Source organism: Pinus tabuliformis, chromosome 5_2 (assembly GCF_031772625.1).
Source record: "Pinus tabuliformis cultivar Carrire ecotype Pingquan chromosome 5_2, CPIR1, whole genome shotgun sequence".
Taxonomy (NCBI): Eukaryota; Viridiplantae; Streptophyta; class Pinopsida; order Pinales; family Pinaceae; genus Pinus; species Pinus tabuliformis.
The window spans coordinates 693,701,059-693,706,413 of NC_142306.1; the positions used below are offsets into that span (position 1 = coordinate 693,701,059).

At 39.7% G+C, this 5,355-nt stretch overlaps 1 pseudogene; it reads right to left on the reverse strand.

Annotated features, from left to right (window-relative positions):
- Positions 1-805: 805 nt before the first annotated feature.
- On the reverse strand, positions 806-1,521 carry LOC149161015 (gamma-glutamylcyclotransferase 2-3 pseudogene; annotated as a pseudogene).
- Between the last annotated feature and the right edge of the window lie 3,834 nt (positions 1,522-5,355).

Consider the following 5,355-nt stretch of genomic DNA (forward strand, 5'->3'; position numbering starts at 1 on the left):
TTCTCTGGTTTTCTAAATAATTGTCAGTGTTCATAGCTTAAGTACTTGATTGTTTAGAAAAGGTTTGCTTGCAATAAATATTTCTCCTGAGGAAAAACTTGTCTCCTCTGTTAAAAGACTTTTAGAACCTCCCACAATATTCATGTAAGGTAATTTACTACGTACTAGACCGTCCACAGCAAGGTGAATAATAATATCTTGATCCTTCTGTTGGTATAGAACAAAGCCCTTGCATATGAGTCCAATTCCCATAAGAACTGCTGGAACATTCTTAAAAAGTGCGCGTTGGTCTCTTGAAGCATCTATTATAGATGGCTGTGTCCCTTCTCAAAAATTCCATTCTCTAATGTCAAATATAGATGGAAAGAGACTGCTGGAAAATTTCAACATTGAATGCTTAGACTGCCAATGAAGTAATTGCACGAGGTTCAGGCTTTTCAAGGTAAATTTTGAGCTCCATAGCATAGGTCAGAACAGCTAGTGGAGCTGTGTCAACATCCTCTATTCCACTTCATCTGACCATCACAAGGCAGGGTAACTTTAAATGCCTTTTTACATTAATGAACTAAGAAAGACGACCAGTTGCATGTATCTCCATAAGACTGTTAAATTCTTTATCCGGGAGGTTACGTAGGCAAACTTTATGCTTACAACTTTCAACCAAATCTGCAATTTTCTTCATAAACCCAATGACTTGCAGAAACAATTCCAATGGCATCGCTTTAATAATAGTATCCAAAGGGAGCATATGCTGTTAGATAACATAACCCCACAAAGAGACTATCCCCACATCCTATGATTCACTTCAATCACAAATGAGATATTCTAGATTGAGGCAGCGCATGTTATAGTACTCAAAAGGCTCGGCAAAATATCCTTTAAAGCAATCTCGTGAATAAGACAACAAATTGCTGAAGTTCACACTGAAGTTCAGTACTTTTGCATCTCCATTTGAAGTAGCATCTCCATCTTTGCATGTTAATACTTTCCTAACTGCATTTGCGAGGTCTGTCACGTGACTATCATTGCAACCTATCTCAAGTAAAACTGTCTCTAGTTAAAGAGATATTCAATGTTAGGCCCGGAAGGACTCACAGCTCCAACAATTTGATGAGCCATCATTTCCAATGGTACAGGGCCCAGGTAATTTTTATTCGAATTCTTGTCTGTTGATGCAATGAACACAGGGACTCCAGATATAACTGGCTCTGTTGAATCCTCTTCAAAATAGAAATCAACGTAGGCCTTTTAATCATATTCCTTCTCTTTCTCTTCTAGATAAGATAAAGCAATATCTTCAGCTTCCTGTCCAGAAACCCTGTAAGCAACGCCTCGACTGATGTGACCATCGTGAGGCTCGAGTGTAACAGTCCTGCCGGGATTGGCAGGGGTTCCTCTATGGTCTGTGCTCCCTTGATGGAAAAGACGACGGTAGCCTTTGATGAAACCAACTCGTTGTTTGTCATAGTGGAAACCCGCCTTTCATATTATGGAACCGTAACCAAACACCGACAGAACCATCTTCTCCGCCTTGCCGTCGACCTCCCTCAATTCTACAGCCTCCAGGGGATGCCATTCAATCTTTCATAGATGCCATTCACTAGTGCACTCGTCTTTTAATCGACATCAATCAATATCCTTCCAGCTTTTGCGCCACATCTCTATCCCAGTGTCACTAACCATGGCGGCCTTGTAGCATATAAAACTACTCGACACTTGGCATTAATCACCGCATTTGAAAAGAGCACTTTCATGTCTTCAATATGTGCATTAATAATGAACCGACGTGCATTAAGGAGGTGCTGTGTATCCCAGTCTAAGAAAAACGTGATCCCCTGCAGAAATAAACACAACGCTGCCTATTTGTAACGTTGGCTGTAATTTCATATATTCCGCAAGCAGTATAGAACCTACAGGAGCAGAACGACCAATATGAAGAAGAACGTTTAATACAGCATTGGATGCGTTGGATTTGTCATGCCTCAACTCCCATAATAACTTCGGAAACAAATTGATAACTAAAGAAACAACATGCTTTTCACAAAACTGCTTTGAGTCTGCTAGCAGCATCTGACCCTCTAATGAATTCTCCTTGAATTAAAGAACTCTTTTAGTAGGAAGACAATTAATAACAACCCAATTTGTAACCTTCTTAATGCGGCATGAACAGGTAACCACAGCTCAAGCTACGTATCTGGTTCTTTAAGTCGATCCAATAATGCTTAAGCAGCCAATAAATGTTCTAAAATAACTGTCAACTTTGTCACTAAAGCAATAATATCTGGTTGCAAATGTTTTGAAGCCTTATCTAAAACAAAAGCAATTTTCTGAGTTGTGACCTCTGTCTCGGTTCTGGACCACCGTGGAGAACTACACCATCGAATACCTTGAGAGAATCTACAATCAATCCTAATAGCTCTTCAGATTGCTCTGGCGATTTTATCTCACATCTTGACAAAACTCACATGAATGATTTCCAACCTTTTGAAGTAGCTTTTTCATCTCCTACAGCACGGCTGAGTTTGACATTCGTTGAATATTTGCCTGCGCTGTCTTCTGTAGAAATCAGTGTTGAAATTGCTGCTCCAAAGATTTTGAACGGGAGTTCCAAACACTTGGGTTGTACAGCAATCACTTTTACATCTTCTCCACAAGTTTTCGCCAAAACAGAAGACATGTTATACTCCTGATAGGTAATGAGGACACTGCTGCCACACAAGAAAACAATATTGAAGAACAAGGAATACAAAATAGTATTAACACTGGAATTGTCCAAATACTGGCATTGGGTAGAGCGATGGAGAGAGGGTGTATAAAAAGGTGGCCAAAGTTGCAAAATGGAGCACAGCTGACTAGCCAGAGAGGCCAGCACGCGCTTCTATTCCTTTCCGCTCAACACCTTTTGCCCTTTTTGGTAACCCTTTATTAATCACAAACACCTGAATGGTTTCAAAGACTTAAGGTGTTCTTGTTATATAGGAGTAAAGTGGGGGATATGAGAATCTTTGTGTGCAGAGGAATAGACACAGAGTGCAAGAAAAAGCAATAAGAGCTATCAGGTCCTTCACATGAATTGCCCAAGCAACTTCATTGAATTGGTTGTAGACTTGCAGGTCTCTCCACATCATTATCATCATTGAAATGAGTAGCATTCATGGCATGAAGTACGTGTCCCTAAAAGATGTTTGCAGCCTTCCTCTAAATAAGAAGGTATAATCCCATATAAAGAAATTTCCGCTGCTACAAATCCTGTTGGATGTTGAGTAACCAAAAGCTGGATTCACATCCTAAATACTTGTGCCATTTCCTGTGAAATTCCCACTTGATGCAGATTTCTGAAAGAAAGCAGAACTCTGTACAATAGGCACGCTATGATATTGACCTTCGCTGAAAACTCGAACCAATTCCTAATTTCGTAGCACGCTACGAAACCACGCAAACAGGTAGCGCTGCGAAACTGCTAAACAGAATTCAGGCGCTGCGAAACTACTCTGACTTTAAGCCAAGCTAAAAATTTTTTACTACAGCATTTTCAGTGATAACAGTGGCTCCACTAGGGATAGTGTGCCCTTGTGGTACACTAAGAACATGCAGCTCCAGTGCCTTACCCATTTGTAACAAACAGAAATTCGCTTGACAAGCCTGACTGTAGGAGAGAGAAACTAATGCTACTGAAAAATAAATGCTCAGCCAACCTTGAGCTTATTTGCAATTTACCTACCTACCTATCCTAACCATTTAAACTTTCCTCAGCTCAATCAATATGAAACTTCCAATGCAGCCAGTCATTTGCTTTATCTGACATTTGACTTCTTTGCCTGTCCCGAAGTTCAGCGCCAATGTGATAGTGAGATGACAGCTGCCACTGAAAATGTCTTTGACTGCATCGGATTTCAGAGCCAATGTGATAATGTAATGACCCCTGCCACTGAAACTGTCTCTGATCTTCGTAGGTAAGCTGAAACACTGGAGAATAAAACTCTTCCATGTAATCAGCTATAGGATCCCAGAACACATGATCAGCTTGTCCTTCCTTGAAACTTTCCAGCTGTGCAAACTGATCTTCAATCACAGTGTTCAGTTCCTCAATCATGAAAGAGAATGGAAGCAGCATAGTCTCCTTGCGCTCTGTCACAGGAAACTTTTGAGAATAATAATCATGATCATGAAAATTGTATGCCTGAATCTGTCCTTCTAAACCTTCAATTTCTTTCTCAATATCTTTGGCAATTTCATCAAAAAATTTCATTTTATCCTCTGACTTACAGTCAAAAGATTCCAGATATGAGGACAGGGACAAAGAAAAAGATTCATTTGCTTCTTCTTTATTATGATCATCATTCCACTGTTTAAAACCTTCAACTGAAGGAGATTTTACTTCCACCTCTGGCCTATCTATCCATTCCTCCAAGAACAAAAGCCAAAAGTCTGGCAATGACTTAATGGACTTGGCAGGCAAGCATTCAACCCACTGTTTGCATTTCCCTTGGAAAGAATCATAAAATAACCTTATGCAAACATCCTCATGTTTAATTCTAAGAAGCTGTGCAAAATGACAAAAATCTGAGATATGCTCCAACGTTAAACTCAAGTCTTCACCGTTAAATTTCGGACCATTCTTTAGAAAATAAACATCCTTGGGAAAATGGTTTGGGAAACCATGAAGTCCTGAGAAATCTATGCATGCATACCTTGAACAAAGAAGGGCAGCTTCTGGGTCTTTCATAACTCCAGTGGAATCACCATGAATATATAACTTTGAATTCTTCAACAATGGAGTCGCCAAGGTAGTTTTGCAGCCTTGAAAATCATTTGAACTCCTGCTACCTTCAGAAATTCAATCTTAAGCTCCCGGCAGACGCACCAAAATGTTATCACAAAACCAGTACTAGGGACTGCAACCAAGCAAGGTCTCATGTAACTGTTTCAGACCATACTTTAGATTAGGAATTAGCCTTCCTAATCAGAGAGGGCTCTCTCATGACTCTTGACAAAATCCTTCAAACACTAGAGGGCTAACTCTTCACACATTTATAAAAATATAGCTGGCTGGACATACATCAAATTAGTCTTCATTGGGCTATGGAGTCTCTCACAGTTAATAAACCAAATCACAGTCATCTCATAGAAGCCAAGGCTCTTTGCATCATCAAAGGTTCAAACATAATTTACCTAAATCAAAGCCTGCTGAACATACAGGAAGTCAGAGCATTAAAAAATGAATTCTGAGTGATGTTCAAACATGCTTCACCAAAACCCACAGCCTGTCAAGCACACAGGAAGTCAGAGCATATAATATGAATTCTGAGGGATTGTACCATAACAAGGCTGTAAAAAGAACATTAAGAAACTAAA